General features: G+C 36.4%; 1 pseudogene; it reads left to right on the forward strand.

Annotated features, from left to right (window-relative positions):
• The first annotated feature begins 355 nt into the window (after nucleotides 1-355).
• Nucleotides 356-17558, forward strand: LOC138942845 (uncharacterized; annotated as a pseudogene).
• The last annotated feature ends 5713 nt before the right edge of the window (nucleotides 17559-23271 follow it).

The raw sequence follows: 23271 nt of genomic DNA on the forward strand, positions 1-23271 counted from the left end.
CCAACAGCACTCCTCCCGGTTATATGCGGTCGCTACGGTCGGTGTTGTAACGCCGTGCGGTCTTCGGTTCGGCTGTTCCTGCTCGATCCGCTCGAACTCCGCGGCGTCCTCGAACAATTCATTTAATTCGTGTACGTCCCGGCGCTTGACGTACTTCTTGTATTCGGGCCGCATATTTGCGTAAATTCGCGACAGTCTTTGGTCGCGGGTGAACCCCCCCGCTCGGCGTATGAGGGTCATCATTTCGTCCGCGTACGGCGCGAATTTTTCGTTCTCCCCCTGTTTTCGTTCGGCGATTTGTTGTTGTAGCTCCTCGTTATACCGTGGGGGTAGATACCGCCGCCGAATCGGCTTTGCCCACCTGGAAAAGCTGTGTGCAGCCATAAATATTCCATGTATGTCCGATAAAACTTACATCAAATATCGAGAAGATGTAATTAATGATTTTGAGAAAACAGCCGTGGAAAATATGAAAATGGCTGGTGAAGTTGAAAAGCAACTCGCTCTCGAAAGAAAAGAAACTACAAACGGTATTCCGTACATAACTGTTGTAGTTGGTACTGTTGGGTAATTGTATTTGTAACTGTTGAGTTGGATGAAGAAATCGTACGGCAACGCCTACGATTCTCTTTCCGGTGTTGGTGCCATACTTGGTTACCGCACAAAAAAAGTTCTATTCGTCGGAATCCGCAATAAATTTTGCACGATATGTGATATAGCGGAACGAAACAGAATCGAACCAAAAGATCATAAATGCTACAAAAATTTCGATCGTAACACAAGCTCCACAAGTATGGAGAGCGACGCCATTGCAGAAGGCTTTAAAAGTAGCCTGGAAATGCATAGAATGATTTATAGAACGGTTATTACCGATGGTGATAGTAGCATATATCAGACCATCGTTGATACTAGACCATATCGCGAACAAATGATAACCGTGAAAAAAATTGAATGTACGAATCATTTGCTTCGCAATCTATGCAAAAGTTGAGGGCTGTAGCAGAAACAACTCAGCCAAAAATGCAAAGAAAGCGTGGTTTCGTGCAGCTACGAAATGTTGTAAAAAGCAACATTTTGAAAATACGAAAAGAGGTGATAAAAGTAATCGATTTGCAAAGAGAAAGAAAGCAACCTGACCATTATAAGGCAATGGAATTACAAAAAGATATCTTAAATATTCCTAGCTATATATTTGGTGAACATAAACAATGCAACGAACGCGGTCGTATATGTGACCGTGAAACAAAGAAAAATTATGTACCATATCTCAAGTTGCACGGTCTTTACCAAAAAGTAGAGAGTGCTCTCGTATATTTAAGCGCTTATTCCGACAGCTTGTTGCTGAAATTCACCAACAATCCTACAGAATCGTTCAACTCGATAATCTGCAAAGAAATTGGTGGAAAGCGCATCAATTTTGGTAACCGAGGCTCCTACAATGCTAGAATTGCGGGGGCAGTTGTGCAATATAATACGCAACAGGTTCTCACGCAAGTGCATAAAAGCATATGTAAAAATGTTCCTCCCATTGTCGAGACTCTGGAAAAGCGACGATAAACAAAAGTTGCAAAAACCAGAGAATCTCGGGAAATGAATGGAAGGCAAAAGAAATTTAAACGGGAATCTGGAACAGATTGTCATTACGGCCCGCAGTCACAAAAACCAGATCCACCCGATGTTTTCGAGCAACTTCGAGAAAATCATTTGGAAAAGTTGTTTGAAAATGGGAAAAATTGGAGACAAAATAAATGTGATACAATGGAGCAAAATGAATCTGATTTGTAGCATTCATTGAGACACGAAATGTTGACAGCGTCTAATTTTGGAATCATATGTCGCATGAGACCGACAACGTCTTGTGCCGCGACTGTGAAGAACATTTTATTTCCTCCCTCTATCGATACCGCAGCTATGAAATATGGTCGCAAGATGGAAAAAATTGCAAAAAAAGAATTGGCCGTAACACTAAACAAGGAGATTAGGAGATTAAAACTTGTGGATTATTCATTCATATTGAAAATCCATGCTTGGGTACTTCTCCTGACGGACTCATAAGTAGTATAGCTAGGCCGGTTCTAAGCCATGGTCCTCTGAGGGGGGTGAGGGGCGAAGGGAAACTGGCGCGGGGGGTATGACGTCACTGGGGGGTGACGTCACGGGGGGGTATGACGTCACGCGAGAGGACCGCGGCGGAACGGTTGGCGCGGGGGGCGCGGGGAAGAGGGAACGCGAAGGTACGATGCCGCGAGTAGATGTGACAGAGATAGCGCGAGGCGTCCGCAATTACTATCGAACGACAATCGAACCGCTATGAACGGCTATTGAACGACTATCGAACGGCTTTGAACGACTATCGAACGGCTATTGAACGGCTATCGAACAGCTATTGAACGGCTTTGAACGACTATTGAACGGCTATCGAACGGTTTTGAACGACTATCGAACGGCTATTGAACGGTTATCGAACAGCTATTGAACGGCTTTTGAACGGCTTTGAACGACTATCGAACGGCTTTGAATGACTATTGAACGGCTATCGAACGGTTTTTAACAGCTATCGAACGACTATCGAACGGCTTTGAACGGCTATCGAACGGTTATTGAACGACAAAACAATTATTTATACACTATTCAAATATTAAAGTCTATGTGCATGTACTAAAATGTAACATCAGTAGCCTGATAAGGTGGTTGACGCCGCTATCTAACGTCACGTACAGAAATTTAATATACGCGTACTGGGATATGAAAGAGGAAAAGGGAAGAATAAAAGAGAATAAAATATATTTTAATAATAGTTTATTCTAAATAATGTTTGGGTGAATTTTTATAATGATTCGTCCACCAATTGAATATTTTAAATACATTTTGTAAAACGCAATTTTTCAAATGATTTTCACAACGCATAGTATTAGTAACATCTAGCTTATTTAACGAAGTGATATCTTCATAGTCCGCATCCAAGGTCTCAATAATAACGTCGTTTCTCGCATCATCGTCAAGTATATCGACCAGCCATTCTCGTTTTTCGCATCCTTTAACGTACACGATAGGAGATGCTCTATCTTCCTCTTCCGTCGCACCCATCACAGCTCTCGTAATCAAACGCCTAGCGAAGCTGTATGGAACGTTTCTATCCCCCCATTGAAGTCCATGGTGATGTCCGATTAACCATGAAGCTTGGCATCTCTCAGATTTTGTAAGCGCACGCCATGGTACGGGACTTGCAAAAAAGTAATGAGAGAGAACAGATCCATTTCACAATATCGCTACTTCCTTTACGACAAAGTTTCTCCCGATAATGAATCCCTGCAGATCCACAAACGTTGGCGCGATCATGCTGATAATATTACCCTACGATTGCAAGAACGATGTACGACTGTTGCCGATCGTCAAAATTCCAATCTTTATATATTTTGACATTGGAGGGGATATTTGCTGATTTAGGTAATTTTACGAACTACGTTGGTCAATGGGCAATATTCGATCGTGTAAGATGAGACAATAGGCGGTAGTATTTGTTGGTATATCCTCTTTGCACTCAAACTCTAATCTCACATCCACGGTAAAATTTTTGACAGACTCGTTTTGTCGCGAGAAATCGATAACTGCGAGAGGACCGCAATGTAGAAATTTTGAAATGTTTAATAGCACATCATCATTATCACACCCGTAATAAGATTTGCGAAAACGAGAGTACATATCGAACAAGAGGACGAATCTATTTTTATCGAAATCTAAATTCAAATCATTGTAGGGATAAAATTCCGAGTTTAGATAGAGTTTAACGTTGGTCAATTTGCAGTCGTCGAATGTAGTAATATCTTTTGACACAGCATTTTTTCTGCCAGTCTGCAGCGCAAAGATCATGTATCGCGGCTTCTCCAGCTGAGAGGCGGCTTTCACGGTCCACGAATGCTTGGTCGTATTATGCAATAGAGGAAATTCGTATAGATCCTAAGAGCGAAAACTAATATTCAAGTATCGCGCAGCAAGGATAGTTTATTGACCTCGCTCAATATTACATGTGGCATACGCCATTGTATCTTGAATAATTCGATATCAGCTTCAGCCGAAGCATGTCCAAATATGCAATTGTTGTCGTTGCGCGAACGTATCAGAATTAATTCGTGACGAGCGTTGATCACAATTCGCTTATAATCTTCGCAAAAACCCAATAGTATGTTTAGCGGCACGCAAAAATTGAAGTAAGATTCAACAGCATTATGCGACATATTCCACGCAGCATTCCCCAAGATTTTACCTTTCTCGGTTGTTAGAGAGATATAATTTTTAATCGTGGAAGTTATTCCAATGTTTTTGTTGCGGTCAATCTCCACACCGTCGAGTTCATATCGAAGTTCATCAAACATAAACGCGACACAATTGTTTCCCAATATCACTCTTTCCTCTTCAGCTACTTTACGCACCGTCAATTTTCCCTCGACGTATAGAAAACTTTCACATGGTAACGTGTACAAATCTTGATGTTGTATCGGTATCCGTATCTCGTTGCTATATCCAAGCGTTGTGTTGGCGTATGGATTGTACGTATGAGTCTCAATCTTGAATACGGTCGTCAAAGATCGGCTCACCTCCGATATTCAAGATGTCAATCATATTGTTAAGTATTTCGTACGACGAATGCCAATGATTTTAAAAACTCGCGATTCAACGCGCTAAGCGATTTTCGCGCATTTTGTCAGAAATGTTGGCAACACAAGTATGGATTTGTAGTGATTGATAAAGACAGTTTACAGACTAATGGAAGATATCGAAAGGATTTAACGATTTTGCAATATCGTAAAGTGGTTAGTCGCTATCGATACATCGATCGAACAACGTCTAAAAATTTTTGTCCGAGCGCAACATGACGACGACGATTGACAGTGACGATCGTGAGAAGATTGCGAGAGAGATTGTACAAACGAGCGAATCAATCCGCAAAAAATATCGTTCTTTAAAAACCGGTCAAATGGAGAAAGACGTCGCATTGGAGAGGCACTTTAAACCAATTATCGAACCTCTAAAACAACTTGTCGAAAATACAATCAATGTAGAATCTAATGAAGCGAAAATCGAACCATCGAGTATGCTCGAAGACAAGCATCTGAAAAAAGAGACTGGAACAAAGCGAACAAGATCAAATATATTATTGAACGATTCGCTAATAACTTCTACTCCAAATCAATCGAAACGTAAGCGAATGAAACAATTATCGAATGTGGTTACTTCTACTCCGATAAAAGATGTACAATCGAATCAAATATTGCACGAAAGATCGTCTCCGTATATGGAAGAAATTTTCGAAACCACACCTGAAACGCTTGTGACGTCGGTTTAACATCAATTACAAACGTCCGAGGGTCAAAATATATTGCGCACACATCTGGGTCCACTAGGGCAAAAATATGTTGGAGCTATTTTGAGTCAAGATAAAAATAACAGTATGGATTATGTTTACAATGTTAAATTTTGCAACGAAGGAATGATGCTTGGTGATAAAATTTTTGATGTGGATAAAGATGACAATATAATTATCGGTGGAATAAGATACGTGGGAACACCAGGTCTCTATGAGTTGATTTTCAAGAGAATACCCGACGGTGACGTATACAATGATTATGATAAAATTAAATACAAAAATATACAGGGTTGGGAAGTAACGCGTTACTTGTAACGCCGTTACCGTTACAGTTACCTATTTTCGGTAACTGTAACGGTAATGGCGTTACAAATTTTATTTGTAACGGAAAAAGTAACTTCGTTACACTTTTCGGTAACGAGTAACGAATTTAACAGTTACTTTTATCGTTACTTTTTTCAAATATTTTGATTTATTTAAGATATTATTCTTGCTATTGTGCGTGATAAAATTTTTATTTTAACCGTAAAGCCGTAAGCAAATCGACCAATTAGCATTTACATTCTTATTATGTTGTAAAAATGCTTGAATGTGATTGATCAACTTATGGCTCTTGCAGACCAGTGCGATGACGCGACGCGCGATATCCAATGAGAGCTTTATCTTTTCGGAAAAGCAGAGCTCTCATTTACTACCAGTTCTAAGTACCTTGCAACGAAAATTAGAAAATCTCAATAAATCTGACCTTATAGATTGCCATTCATTAGTTGAAGCTATTCAGCAAGGTTTAAATAAAAGGTAACTTATTCATTTGATTAATACATATGTTATTTAATTTTAAATAAAGATTTAATTGAAAAATATTATTTTATTTTAAACTATTGATTCAAAAGTATTAATTTCAATAAAACAAACAATGTCGCTTAATTTACTATATTTGATTTTAGATTTCTTACAATATTTGAAACAAAAGAATTAATAATAGCAGCATGTTTACATCCAAAATTTAAGTTAAACTGGTTAACCGGAGAAAAAAGAAAACCTGCTGAAAATTACTTGGAGGATTTATTGGGAATCCGATCAACTGAAAATTCTTCAAAAGCTGGAAAATCTGACGATCACGATGATTTTTTCATTTTTGAGCAAAAAACGGTGCAAAATGAATCTGAACAAGAAGAATTGCAACGGTTTTTAAAATCAAATTATTGTAATATAGAAATGATAAACGACTATCCAAAACTTAAAAAACTTTTTATTAAATATAATACAGCTTTACCAAGCAGTGCATCTGTAGAAAGAATGTTTAGCATCGGTGGCTCTGTATTAACACCACAAAGAGGGCATTTAAATGATGATACTATGGAGCAACAAATTTTATTAAAAATTAATAAAGAATTTCGATAATATTTAATCATTTATTTTGTAATAAACCTTGAATGAACTCTTGCTTACAATTTTTTAAAAGTTTTTTTTATGCAAAATAATTTATTAGTTTGTATTGTAAAAAAGTAACGGAAATTGTAACGACTCGTTACTTTTTAGTAACTGTAACGGTAACGAGTTACTTTTTAAAATTGGTAACGAGTAACGGTAACGAATTACTTTTTAGAAAAAATAACGGTAACGGTAACAAGTTACTTTTATAAAGTAACTTTCCCAACCCTGAAAATATATTACTGGCGACAAATGCGCATAGACGTGGCAATGATATGCGTAATCCAGTGTTAAGTAACAAGGGATACAAGTATAAAAATATAATAGCGCCATTAATCTCTATTAAAAAAGCTGGAAGAGATATAAACATACCGCGCGCTATGGCGTTAAACGATAATAAGATCGATTACGTGCATTGGAATGATCCTAACGAGTTGGTAAATCGCTTGCGATTGCTGGAAGCTTCGCGTCAAGCCGGCAACAATGCCCACGACAATGAAATATTATCAATTATCGAGGAACTTTAGGAAGCTGGCCTTATTATAAATTAATCTATGCGTCGGCGAAACAAGTCAGTCTGTCATTATTGTTTGTATCGAAATGTAATAAATGTTAATAAATTTGGATTATCGTTGGGAACACCCAACAACTCATACTATCAATAGAATGGATTACTAAGAAATTATGTGCGCGATAACGCTCTGTGTCAGACAGCCTCCGGCTTTGACGCAAGGTCGCGCAAGATACGACGCGTAGCGCAACCGGAAGATGATACTGATGTAGCAAACAAACAGTATGTGGAAATACGTGTCAAGCTTTTGGAGGACAGACAGGAAGAACTTGAGAAAAAAATAATAACGCTCGAGACGAATGTGCAAACGCTGCAAATAATGATGGATGAAATGCAGAAAATGCTTCGGTATGCAACTCACGTGCAGACTACATCTAATTCAGCGCAGGAGAAGAAAGATATATAAAGAATATATGTGGAGGAATTATCTCATTATTGCAAATTATGTCTCGATCAAATATGTCGCAAAAGACCTCTGAAAAATAGCTGCTCGTGGAAGAATTGCATGTTCCAGCGAGAAAAAATTTCCCACGTAGACGTGTCATAGTACGCGGATACGACGATCTGTGGCAGGCGGACGTGGTCGAGATGCGTCCATATGCACGATTCAACAAAGGCTACAACTACATACTCACAGTTATCGATGTGTTAAGCAAGTATGCGTGGGCTGTACCGCTCAAGAGTAAGAGTGGAAACGAGACGGCTGATGCTATCGCAAAGATAATTCGAGACGATGGAAGATGTCCGAAAAATTTTCAAACCGACAGAGGAAAAGAATTTTACAACGCAAATGTACAGAAACTCGTGAAGAAACACAGCATTAATCATTATTCTACGTACTCTATCATGAAAGCCTCGGTTGTGGAACGATTCAACCGAACGTTAAAGAGCAATATGTGGAAAATGTTTACGTTTAATGGAAATTACAAGTGGATCGACGCGTTGTCCCGGCTCGTTAGAGAGTACAATGCGCGAAAACATCGCACTATCGGTATGAGACCTATCGATGTTACCCCCGCGATCGCCGATAAACTTTTAAATACGGTATACAACAACGTAAAGATTGCGGCACCGGCAAGATTCAAAGTAAGCGATCCGGTAAGCGTGAGTAAATTCAAGACCATCTTTGACAAAGGTTACACACCAAATTGGTCGACCGAAGTGTTTAAAATCGTTAAAGTGCAGAAAACTAATCCCGTGACCTATGTACATAAAGATTTGCGCGGAAATCCCGTCGCCGGCGGATTTTACGAATACGAGTTACAACGCGTTGCCAATCCTGACATACATCTCGTGGAAAAGATAATACGCAAAAAGGGCAACGAGGTTTATGTGAAATGGCTGGGATTTGATGCAACGCTCAATTCTTGAATACATAAAAATAATATATTATAAATATGTTAACAATAATACATAATATTAAAGATATTTTACAAATATATAAACAAAATTGTATACTTTATAAAATATACATATAATTTACAATAAATATACATGTAATTTTAATTTACAATAAATATACGTAATTTTTTATTTACAATAAATATACATGATTTTTATTTACAACGGTATTTTGTAATGTCCCCACGGTAGCGTGTCGGTGGTTTGAGGTACGATATACCGCTTATCATCGTACGAACTTAGAGCAATTTTTGTCTCGCGAATAGTGTATACTTCGTGTAATTTAGATCTTATACAAGACTGTTGACGCGTCATTTCAATCTCTTCGTTCAAACACCGCGTGTAATTGTTGAACGTTATCGTTCTCGCGACGACGTTACTCTTGACGCCTTTTACCTTTTTTGTGTCTTTCTTAGCATCTACTCGCAGCGCGTACATTTTTGCCCTAAGCCCGACGAATTCGGTCATGATGGCGCCATTATTTTCATCCTTCATTAAACCCGGTATCTTTTTATTCGCGAGCGGTATACCGTACACATTGTCCACCGCATAATCGCTGGTATCGAATCTGTCGACGTTGCGCTTTATATTCTCATCTTCACACTCGATGTGATATATGAGACTGTCGGTGTCGGTGTACATGACTTTACATTTCTCTCGATACATAGGTATCATATAATCGTGGTGAAACTCGTACAAACATATCTTGGATATGTCGAGTATACACATATCCACGTAGATTGGTTTATTAAATTTCACCTCGAGATTGCGCAATTCAACGGCGATAAAATTCTCCGAAAATACATTTCTACTATGAAAATTTGGTTTTGCGATCATCGCCTCTGCGCCATATCTTCCATCCCAATGTGTCACGAGCTTAATATTAACGTGATTGCGCACATTTTCCATCGTTTTGCCAAATACCGCATTATTCATTAATTTATGTAAATTTTTTTCAAAATCATTTTTTGCGAGTGTTCGGAATTGTGTATTAAGTTCGATATAACTCCAAAGTCATGGAGATTGCGAAAACTGTAATATTCGATGTATTTTTGTAACGCGAAGTCCGTGTCGCGTGCATTGCTGCAGGTTGCGGTAATGTATTACGTAACGTTTTTTATCGTATAAGGTTGCGAGCAGCTTATCCTGCCGCTTATCAGGTGGTTTGTCGCGTGTCGGGCAAAACGGTAGGTCAGTGTGCGCATCGTGAACATGTTGCGGATACTCGAGATCGATTTCAAGGATGTAACCTATAGGCGAATCGAACACGATCGATGATGTATCAAAATTAGATACGTCGTCGACCCATCAAAAATCTGCATAGGGCAAGGGTTGACACATTGCCCATCCGTACAAATTATTTACATCAAAGTACGTGAGATACGTTGAAGGTTTCGATGGATCGTTCGACTGCATATACTTGTTATTAGCATGTGCGTATCTGTTGGAACATTGACTCAAACCACCGCGTATTCCGCGTTCGATAAATAAAACCATGTCGATATCCGTAAGCAATTCGAATGTAATATTTGTATGCTTCAACATGGCATCCCACGTGTATCCGGGAAGAGTGTAGTAATACGCGAGGTCGAGCCCATAACTTTTAATACAACTGTCGTAACCCGACCAATTTCTTAATATATTAAAGAATAAAACAATAAAGTGACACAGAAAAGTGTAAGAAAGAGCTGAGTAAAGCAAAGCATTAAAATTAGAAAAGAGATCAAGGAAAATTAGGAAAGAGTAAAGTAATAAAAGAATATTAATAAAATAAAAGTAAGATACGTGACTAAAGAGAAGGAAGTCACAGTCAAGTTCTTGGAAGCTGAATAAGCAGCTGACGAGACAGACTGACAAGCGGAGCACGAGACATGCTCCGGTCAGAGACACCACACTCCTCCCCAATCAACGACCTAATTAATTAAGAGATATAATAAGCGCGAGATGCACCTCGCGAGACGATTCGCAGACTATTCGCTCGCTCAATATTATCGAAGTACCGTACGTATCCCGCCCGACTATTATAATCGCGAATAAGTGAAAGTGTATTAAATCTTGCAAAATATACTAAATTATACCTAACGTCCGGGAATGTCTTATTTCGAGCGTGGATCTTAATCCTTTGGGCGTACAAATCCCAAAAGACCTCTTCCTTAGCGGCTAGAGGCACAACACAACTCTCGCGGAAATTTTCAAAAATATCTGCTAATAACAAGACATCAATTTTGAGATACAAGTCGCTATATTCGCCCAGCGTTCGAATGGAGAACCGCTTCCACACGTTTTCGGCGTGCGTGTAATCGCTCTCGGATATCGTGTCACCGGTCAAGGAACTGTAAAATGATTCGCGCGGTGGTAAACACGTATCTTGCAACCTGTCGACGCAGTCAATATATTCGTACGGAAAGACGCCCTTCCGTGTTAATAAATTGAAATCATCGTTTGGTAAATTTTGAAAATCAGATTTTAAAATTGTCAGTTTGTCTTTATTTAAGAATGATGCCAATTTATCGAGACTGGTTGTAAGAAATTTATACGAATCGATAAAACGCAATTTAATATGTTTTGATTTCTCTTCGGCAAGTTTAACATTTTTCGTAAATGATATATATTTTTCTTTTATTATCGGAAGTATTTCAATTTCTCCTTCGAACGCTGTAGCTATTTCCTTGATAATGAAGTGAGCATTGTAACCGGATAAATTATGAAAAACTATTGGAATGCAAAAAGAATCTTTATAATTTAAATTGCAATTTGAATGCGCGAGACCTCTATATCGCCCGGTCAGATAGCAATGATCGCATACGCGTGTATCGTCTTGTACGAATGGTTTCTCGCAAATGTGACATTGTGTCGCGCTATGAAAATTTTCACATTCATTAGATGTTAAATTTACCATGGGGACATTAGTTGATAAAATACTTTTTACACGCAGTGCTAAATTTTTTAGTTCTTCGACGAACCATGATATGCAATCGATATCGCGACGGGAATGATACGCGGATAATGAATTATCGTACGAACAATGTACATAATATGCTATGCTAAATACTTTGCGATGTTGGTAGTTTCTCTCTTCCTCCTCTCTTCTCTAAAACGAACTCCAGATGGGCGTATACGATGAAAGGAAGCCGTTCTTTCCGATTATAATTGTTGAACGCGAGCCACTTGTCCTTATCGCTCGGTAATCGGATAGCGCACTCGTTCAACTCTCGACAGTCCACCGTATGTGATTGTAACTTGTCGTTTGAGCCAAAGTAGTGCAAACATCTGTAAAAGAAATAATTTTTAATTTTTGTTCAAAGATTACTGTAATATAATTTATTAAATATATACGTACCGATCGCAGATATATTTCTTGTATTCTTTTTTGCTCAATTGCGAGCTCACGAGACGGGATAGATTCTTGATCCACGCGAAATGTCCAACGTTATTGTCTTCCACGTACAACAGGTTGACGTGTTTGTTTTTTTTCAGCTCACTCAGACGTATCGGGACAATGTTTTTTTCCTCGATACTATATACATTGATTGAGATATCGTTGAGGAGCTCGAATTTTTTAATTTGATTCACAGTCACTGGAAACTCAATGTTCTGGAGATTCAGCACTGTCGTGTAATGCGGGTACGAAAATTCCCGATAAACATGATCTTCAGCTGGATATAGAGCGGCGACCACAGACCACGCGAAACACGCATTGTCATTAGATTGCACGTTGATTACCGCTCTCTTCATCGTTATTTCTCGCGGTAATTTTATGTGGCACCTCGCGCGCATTGGATTATATTTATTTATATTTACATTTAAATCGAGTATTCGCGATAATGCCCACCCGCTATCGCGTTCCTGAAATTCTTCGAGCGATGCTAGAGTGGGCTCGACAACGCGCCGCTCGTACCATTCGCGTAAATCGGATGTGCGAAAGAGTTCATAGTTTCTCGTATTGATACTTTTATTTGCGCGTTTATCACCCGTCACAAATTCACCATTGAACACTGTATTAATTTTCACATTAAAGTGTTTTTTCAGCACATTTTGCACGTGTTCGAGCACAATGTCTTTGGCATTCTCGAAAAATTGGCAAGGCTCGATGTGATTATGATTTATAACCAGTCAATATGCGGCTCTCGAACGTCGTATCGATCTCTCGCCAAATCAATCCGCGTTGCCGCGTGCTGCATCCTGCACCCGCGTGTACAAAACGCGTGCGTAACGAGTGCTTCAATCCCTCGAGTCGTGCGATTCGGGCAATCAGCGATTGTCGAATCCCAATCGATAATCGTGGACGTTTGATTCGGCTTTGCTCTTCCAATGATTCGATATATTCGTCGCATCGTTGCTCCCACGCAACGTACTCCTCTATCGAATTTATCCATGCAGATTGCTCGCGCAGAATTCGTTCGGCATTGTTTTCCGTCATATTTCCAAATTTATGCCAATAATTTTTGCTAACAAAATGTGCTTATTAACAGCTCTTGTCTCGGAACTCTATGCGAAAATACTGACAGGGTGTGCCTCTTTACCTCGATTTTATATTCTATCTTGATGTCTCTTTCTATCATGTGTATCAACTAAATCTTTATTTCGCGATTTGTCACGTACATTTTGACTAATGTCGATTATTGCATTTTGTCGTCTAGAGATGATGTCAAATCCCAGATGTATCGCAAAAGTTTCAAATTACATGCAGCTGTCCAATGTTAGTGCAATTTAATCATGAGGATTATCCTTATATTTTAGGATTTTGTCATGTTTTGACACGCGCGTTTGAAATCTGATATCTATGGGTGATGTCATCGCGAAGCAGCCGCACATTGGTGCTTGAAAATTTTATATTACGTTGCATTTTTGTGCATTCGGCTAAATCTCACACCTGGTAATGATGTCATCGCGAAGCAGCCATATATCGGCGCTTGAATGGAAAAATTGAAAAAAAAATATCGCGTCATCAATAATCCCCACCACATTGCAATTTTGCAACGCTAATACATATTTTAAATATGTTCAATACGTTCAGTATTGCATCGACCACTTGTGTGAAAGGTTCATATAAAAATGTATCCCACTGAAGGAAGCCGCATGAATTATTACGTTCCGATTCAAGATGCTGATGAAACTTCACCGTGTAAGAAGAAGAAATGTAACAAGTAAGTTTTAATTAACTTGAAGAATTTTTATACTTTTTAAATATTTTTATACTTTTTAAATATTTATATAAATAATATTTTTTTACTCCCTAGCATTTCATCCGAGCCTCGTCGCGCGGTTCGTGTACTCGGAAGACGATACGCCTTAACCCCAACATCGTACAAATATTTGGACATTGGAATAAACGTTGGAGCTGTATCTTGCGTGGAATTGGTTCTCGGCGATAATCGAGGCAATCAAATAATATTGCCTTTTGAAACGTGGAAATCGCTAATGCAGAAACGTGCGGACATTGAACGGCTTCTACAATCGACTTAAATCCCATTGCGGATTCGAGATTTGACATTCAAAGTGGTTAAAATATCTGATTCAAATATTATAAAAATAGGATTATCCAATAATTCTTTATATATGAAACCGCCAACTCTATTCTATTTATTCGATTTTGAAAAATGTATAAATCATATGTATTACTGGTTATGTGAAAATACGCATATTGTAAATGAAAAATTCAAACAATATGTAACTGTTTTACAACAGAATAATATCGCTAATGTATGCGACGCTGCAAAAACTATACATGAAAGTGATATGTTTAACAGCGAATCGCTCATAAATTGCGAGTTATTGACATGTGCTGTAAATGATATTTTTCACGAGGCTTGTAATAAATAAGTTATTTTACTAATTATCTGTGAATTTAATTATTTATCCCATTCTTTATGTATGAATAAAACGATGTAATAGATATGCACAGTCTGCAAAACTTAAATCTTTCTGTCGACACACTCTGCTAAAGATGTAGAAAAATGATGAGGTAGATGAGATGTGATACTCCAGTTAGAAGGAGACAAAAGATACGAAACTAAAATATATATAATCGAGAGGAGTGTGTAACGTTATAATACGCAACCGTCTTCATCCTTACGACGATCTTAACAATATGTATTATGGCTGATCAAGAAGTTATTGTTATTGAAGATGAGGATGTCATTCTCGAAGATGACAACTTGATGAAAATTGTGAATTTGTCGGATGATTTATCAGACGAAGACCGCATACTTTCGGAGGATTCCGATTACAATAGTGATTGCAGTAGTGTTATTACGGACATAAATCAACGTACTTTAAACCGAGTTGAAATAAATAGTTTAGGTGCGGTAAAAATGTGCTGTATATACTTTTATTATAAAAGTGAAAACAACAAAAAAATTTGCACATGCTGTGTTATGCGTATTTCAGACTTATTTTCGAATATTCGTGTTGTGCGACAGCATGAAAGTGCAATTTATGAATTAATCCTGGGATCGTTTTGCGGAGAATGTGGAAAACCGCTGTACCAGATAATGCCCTGCAATATGTGCCCAATTTGCACTGTATAAGCTGGACAAAACTTGTGTTGTAAAAAGACTTAAATAGGAAATATGGGGGCCTCCAAACATTTTGCGGAATTAGAACAATTTCTATGGGAGGATTTCATACAGGTGAACTCGGTGTGTGCATGTGAGTTATGGGAAAGAACATGCCTTAAATGTCTCGAGTGGTTGGAAGAACAATACCGACACGAGATGTTACAACAGGGGTATGGAATTCAATCGCTGGCTAGCCGAATCGCGCGACTTGAAAGTTTAAGACATTCGTTACGCAAAAAATACAAACGCTTAGATGTCCGTGTCCCGGCGCTATCGACAAACACTCCTGTCACTTCAATTGTACAAATGGTGCAAGGTCAAGCAATCGGCTTGAAGAAATCTCGTACAATAGATTTGGATCATTGTCTGCGAGATCATTATACAGTGATGTCCAAGGATTGGGATTTTGATATGTAAAACATAGCTGACGTCTTGTTATGGGTGAGAACAACATTGAAATACTCGAAGAATTAATTGTATCTATTTAAAAAAAAAATTAAATTTATATTAATATAATGTTTTTCTGTTTCAGAAGGAGCGCCCCCTATATATATATATATATATATATTTATTATTTTTATATTTTTATATTTTTATTTTTATTATCATTTTAATTATTTCTTATTATTTTAACACACACACACACACACACACACATTTGTATATATATACACATTTTTTTTAAATAAAATTATTATTATATTTTTAAAAATATCGGATTATTTCAGCACCTTCTTCTTTCCTTTTCCTACATGCATGCCTCGCGCTATCTCATCGGTACATACCGAACGTCATCCTTTTCCAACACCAATGCGGACGCTATCCTTCTCCCTCATGCCTCTGATCGCCTCCCGCTATCCTTCATGCACCGCCTCGCGTATGCTCTCTCTCTCGCACCGCCTCGCGCTATCCGTCTCTTACACATTGCGGACGCCTCGCGCTATCTCTGTCACACCTACTCGCGGCATCGTACCTTCGCGTTCCCTCTTCCCCGCGGCTCCCGCGCCTACCCTTCCGCCGCGGTCCCCCCGCGTGACGTCATACCCCCCCGTGACGTCACCCCCGTGACGTCATACCCCCCGCGCCGGTTTCCCCTCGCCTCTCACCCATCCTCAGAGGACCATGGCTTACAACCGGCCTAGCTATACTACTCTCATAGATGAAAATAGTCTGGTAGAAATAAAATGCCCTCTGTTAGCTGAGCATTTAACAGCGGAAGAGGCCATAAAGACGCTGCCTCAACTAAAAGGCATCTTTGAGAAAAACAATCCAGATAAAATGAATCGGAATCACCGATTTTTCTATCAAGTTCAAGGCCAGTTAAATATAACGCAGCGAGATTATTGTATTTTCGCTGTGTGGACGCCAAAAAGCTTGAAAATAATACGTGTAAATAGGGATAATGTATTTTGGAGTTATCAAATGTTGCCCTTTTTAACACGTTTTTATTATGATTGTATGCTTCCAGAAATCTTGGATAGTCGGCATAATAGACATATGCCAATTAGAAATCCAAGATATATAATAGAAGCTCAACAAGAAGTAGCCAAAAAAATAATAAATTGGAAAAGTCTTCGGACAATGTAATATAGAAGACGAAAAGTGCAGAACAAGATGACGATTGCATCGTTGTTAGTTATTCACAAAATAAAGAAGAGTTAACTGATGACGACATGGCAAGACAAAAAGAATTTCTCGATAACTCGATTGCTTTTATTTAGTAAAAGATAACGTATTACCTGAATATAGCAAAATAAACGACGAATCATTAGACCTATTTTTACGCGTCATAAGAGATAATTCTCCTTTTGAAACACAAAGTGTGCTATATTTGGAATATCCTCATATAATTGAAGCAAGTCGTAGTGACAAAAGCTTACAAATTATTGGAGGAAATTGCAGTGATCACTGGCGATGTATATTTTTTGACGGCACCAAACTTCGAGTGTACGACAGTCTACCCAGTTGTACATACGATAAATTGGTGTCTAAAGAAAAAAATTATATTCATCGTCGTTATCCACAAATAAGTGCAAATAATATAATATTTGAAAAGGTTCAAGTACAACCTGATGGCACATGTGGAATTTATGCTGCAGCTTTCGCTACAACTATAGCCTTAGGAGGAAATCCTTCTAATGAGAAATATTCCAATAACGTGGAATACATGAGGCAACATTTTCTTAAAATTGTAGCAGAAAATAAATTGCTGCCTTTTCCAAAATAAAAAAAATTTATCATTATCTGATAAATTTATCATTATATTGCAATGAATATCGTTGGAAAAAGATGCCTCAATGCAAATGTCCCGTTTGCAATAAAATCGGAGAGACGAAAAAAACATATTGTGGTTGCGTTCTCACGGGATTGGGCGATGGAGGAGCCCATTCTATCCTCGATATCTGATATAATATCAAAATATTATATCATATAATTTTCTGTTATCTCGATATGCTTTTGAAGCAGAAAATATATTGTGACTTTGTAAATATTACAAATATATAATTATACAGAGTTTAAAAATTTGAATAATATATTTTGCATTATTATATGCTTTCGATTATATCTGTTTAGCAAACAAGTCATAAATTGTGACTTGTAGTAAATTATACACAAATATTGCTAATATCCTTTATATATATATATAATAAATATCGTTGGAAAGAAACGCCTAAATGCAAATTTAAATCGGAGAGACGAAAAAAAATATATATATGATTGCGTTCTCACGGGAATCGGCGATGGAGGGGCCCATTCTATCCTCGATACATATATACATATATATATATATATATATATATATATATATATATATATATACTTTGAAAAATAATTTTCATAAATAATAAAAAACTAAAAAATGATTTTCCTGTAAAAAGTAACTTTAAAAGATAAAAACCTTTAAAAAATCAAAAATCAAAACTAAATATGAAATCAAGTTAACTAGCCAAGTACATAGCAACAGTTCAGTTTATAATTTGAAATAATATTTGTTTGATAAAAGCAGTCTTGCATTTATAGAAATATTATAGATGTTCTCGAGAAAATTTAAATGCGCTTTATTTTTATAGAATTACGTTGTTATATCCCCCCCCCCTCCCAAATAAATATTATATATAATATATAAAATAGCACCATTATATTGCGGATTTTATTACAAATGGAAACATCATAAAACTACTTAACTCTTAATGCAATAACGTCGTTCATATCGATTAATTTCGAGTTTAAAAATGCCCCGTGCCAAACTGATCGATTTGTTTTGAAATTAATCATAAGCTTTATCAGATAGGCCTGTAACGAAAAAGTTTAAAATTAAAGTGACATAAAAAAACTTAGCGTGCCCGAATCGCATTATAAGTCATTTATTTTTATTGATATATTGATAATGATTTCTGATAATCTTTTGGAAATTTTTATTTCAGATCGGGCACGCCAAGCATTTGTGTGTCATTTTAATTTTAAACTTTCTCGTTACAGGCCTATCTGGTAAAACTTATGATTAATTTCAAAACAACTCGATCAGTTTGGCACGGGGCACTTTTAAACTCGAAATTAATCGACGTGAACGACGTTATTGCATTAAGAGTTAAGTAGTTTTATGATGTTTCCATTTGTAATAAAATCCGCAATATAATGGTGCTATTTTGTATATTATATATAATATTTATTTGGGAGGGGGGGACATAACAACGTAATTCTATAAAAATAAAGCGTATTTAAATTTTCTCGAGAAAATCTATAATATTTCTATAAATGCAAGACTGATTTTATCAAACAAATATTATTTCAAATTACAAACTGAACTGTTTCTATGTACTTGGCTAGTTAACTTGATTTCATATTTAGTTTTGATTTTTGATTTTTTAAAGGTTTTTATCTTTTAGAGTTACTTTTTACAGGAAAATCAGTTTTTAGTTTTTTATTATTTATGAAAATTATTTTTCAAGGAAAAATATTTTTAAAGTTATTTTTTAAGGATAAATATCAAACTTTTTTTACGTACAAGTTGGGATTTTTTTATATACTTGGAGTATTTTTTTTATCTTTGTGAGGTTTTTTTGTGAGATCTCATTGTTTTTTGTAAAAATTTAGAATTTAACATTTTTCCTGCAAAATATAAAATACTACATTATGCAGTATTTATATGGATGCGACTTTTTTTTAATTTATTCAATAGAAAGGAAATTTAAAAAAAAAAAGGAATTATATAAACAGTATATATTTACAAAGCTTATACCATATTGAATATAAGTATTGAATACAAGATTATAAATAATCTTAAGTATCAAGCACTTATCTATCTTATTTTTATAGATAATTTTAATACAGAAATTGAACTCTATACAAACCTGTTCGGGAGTCGACCTCGACGAGATTGCCCGAATCTTGAGAGAGACGCTCAGAGATGAGCGAGAAGCGGTGTGTAACGCGAATCCATGGATTCGCTGGAGGACAAGGAGAGTTTAGAAAAAACTCGAGTGCAGATTGTGTTAACTATTCGTTTTATTTAGAATAATAGGAGCGAGCGACGGCACGTATTCCGCGATTCCGACGGAAATCTTCAAATTGTCCTGTTAATTGCTGCCCCTTTTTTCGCGGTTCGGAAATCTTGATTAAGAGCTTCTTGCTAGAAACTCTCGCGAGAACGGAAATCTTGCACGCGGATGCCGGATGGAATTTAGCGCGAGGGTAGAGGACGTTCGCGATGCGGGGAACGAGCGTCGACTCTCGGACTCCAAACAATTAACAATCATAAACTCAATAATTATAGAACAGATAGTAATACAGGCAATGAGGTACTGAGCACTGAGTTCGAACCTCGATCGTATGCTAGAAGGTCGGTTGAGAATTTACAACGAGAATGACGAAAGCGCATACGACTCGAGCGAATTAAACAATAAGAAATGCGCGAACGAACGACACAAGCACAAATTACACGAGCGAAAGTCAAAACAGAAGCGCGAATGGTCTATGAGTACCGCGACACGACACGAGCGAGAATATGACACGAGAAATTATGATCGATTGCTATCGACCAGCTCGAATCGTCGTCGGTGATAGAATAATTTGTAAGATGTTCCGCGAATTGACCGCCGTGCGAATATGTTCGCGATCGGACGCGAGACAATTCGGAACGATTCTGAATTCAATGAGACGAGTAAGCCACTGTAACTCCGATACGAGCGCGAATAGAGAAGAGATTTGATCGAGCTCGCCGAACGTCGACCGGCTCGAAACGTCGTTACAGGCAGACTAAATCGACAGACCGCGGAAACTCGCGCTCTGCCGATGGGAATAACAGGGTTTTTTTGACGTCGAACCTTCGAGATCCAGCTGTTTGTCACAGTTTTTCAATTCGAATATCACGCGATCACGCGCTGATCGGCTGATCGACGGTGTTTACCCTCGCTCGTGTTTTGATTGCGGCTTTTACCGTTCAGATTTGTCGGTTGAATTTGCGGTTTAAATTTATCGATTAAATTCAATGTTTCAATCTTGAACAAATCCGTATAATCCATAATAATAATATAACTGAATAAATATCAAAATATAAAAAGCAATAGGAAGGAAATTGTTTTTATTACGAAGATGGACTTGTTTCTTATTCATACATTTAATATGACACAAATCCATTCTCTTGAATAAACGCATACATTTTAACAATATATAATTTCTTCTAAAATGTATTCTAATAAATGATATAAGCAAAAAAGATCAAATATTTTTTGCATTTATTGATTTATTAAATATGTTTATATATTGCGGAATAGTGCAACACAAGAAGAAAAGTAATAAAGTGGTTAATAAAGTCACTAAGAAAATCGCGAAATAGTGCAAGGAAGGGAAGTGATTTCTTCTAATCAATGTCATATTAAGCAAAGTTGATTATATTAGCAAAACTGAGCAAATGTTTACATTTGAGTAAATCTGTGCATTGTCAATTAACATATTTGTCATAAATACATTGTTGAAAAATGATTATGGAAGATTTTCGCTGATTATGTTTTCGAAAACGATAAATTAATAATTATACTCGCGAACGCGTATTTGTATATAATGTTTATTTAATTTTAGATAAATGTAATTAATGCATAATTAATATTTTTAAGTTAACATAAATATGACTAAGCAATGAGTTTATGTTAATAGCAAAATAAATCATGTGAGAATTCTACCAAAAATATCATAAAAACAACAGCATTAAATACACATTTTTAATTGGCATAAAACATAATGAAATGATGAAATCATATCGAAGCACTTCTATAATCTACAAACATTTTGTAGATCTGGAATTATTCGTAACATTTAGTTTTGGAAATGTATAAATCTTTATTTAGATTTTATATATAAATATAATCAATGCGTAATTAATATTTTTAGGTCATTTACAGATAGCTAAGCAATAAGTTGCACGTTATGTTAAATAAGAAAACAAATCTTGTGGGAATTTTATCAAAAATATTACATAGACAGTTGAATTGAAAGCATCAGAATTAGAGCCCGAAATAGAAATGTTGAGCATTAGTCAAGGACAAAAAATAAGGTAATAATTTTGTTTATAAATTATATAATAAAGATTATTTATTTTCTTAGACTAAATTCTCTAGGGACAAGATTTACATATTGTTAATCTATTTAACTTTTTTTGATTTAATGGTTGAACTTATTTTTTAAAACAATAAGAAACGTGGAAATTGATGGTTTATTCGGATAGAGCTGCCTTTTGCAATATGATGTTATCGAAGAGCATTAGAATATCTGTCATCGACAAAAAGTAGTTCAAATTTGAATCAACATGAGGAGGAAGAATTGATTAGTGATACTAAATTGCAGATTTAATTAGAGGATCGTATAAAAGTTTATAATAATTTGGCAGCTGCGTTGATTAAAACAGAAGCTTACAGTGCAGTTTTATAAAATATGAAACATGAAGGTGCCAACCACAATCAAGTAACCTAAAAATATTAATTACGTATTAAATACATTTATATATAAAATATAAATAAACATTTACGTTTTCAGAACCAAAAGTAGCAAGTAATTCCAGATCCGCAAAATGTTTGTATACACTATAGAAGTGCTTCGATATGATTTTACACAAAGGTAAAAAAAAAAAAAAAAAAATACGCCAAATATATAAAACCTAAAAAAACCTCACAAAGGTAAAAAAAAATACACCAAGTATATAAAAAAATCCCAAAATGTACGCAAAAACAGTTTGATATCTATCCCTACAAAATAACTTTTAAAAAAGTTTTTCCTTGAAAAATAATTTTTATACCCATACAACACAAGGATGTCCTTAGGACGTCCAAAGGGCATCCAGGACATATATGTAGGATATCCTCAGGATATCCCATTGTAATCCTCAGATCTCCTCTGGATGTCCTGAGGAAGAGTAAATGATAGCCGTATATTAACCTCTGGAGAATCCAGGGAGATCCTGTGGAACATCCTAAGGATTTTTATAGGATATGTTAGGGATATTTTTCGTATGTTTCAAGGAGCAAATTTTAAAATTTAAATATAAATTAAAATTATGTTTTGTTATTTACTGCCAATATTAAAAATCTATTAAAAATAGTTCACCGTTCTTTAATATTTGAGGCTTTCGTGCTGTACATGAATATTTTAGGTTTGGCTCCCGGGTTTGAGTTGTGTAATATTTTCTAAACAATCCAATATCTGAATTCCCTATGTTGGGATTGCATCAGAAATTGAACTGATAGAAAATAATTACATTTGTAATTTCCTGTCAGTTGCTCTTTGCAAGCTTTATATAATTCTCATGACCAAATCTCAAATACGAGTTCGCGTGTCGCATAGCGGTAAACAAACGAACTAGCGGTTGGATACTATTGTTTGTAAAGTTTTTTGAATGTTGCGAACAGTAACATTTCTCATAAGATATTAAATAAATAATAATTTTGGAT

This window comes from Polyergus mexicanus, unplaced genomic scaffold (assembly GCF_030449975.1).
Source record: "Polyergus mexicanus isolate NDT 795.1 unplaced genomic scaffold, iyPolMexi1.0 SCAF_24, whole genome shotgun sequence".
NCBI lineage: Eukaryota > Metazoa > Arthropoda > Insecta > Hymenoptera > Formicidae > Polyergus > Polyergus mexicanus.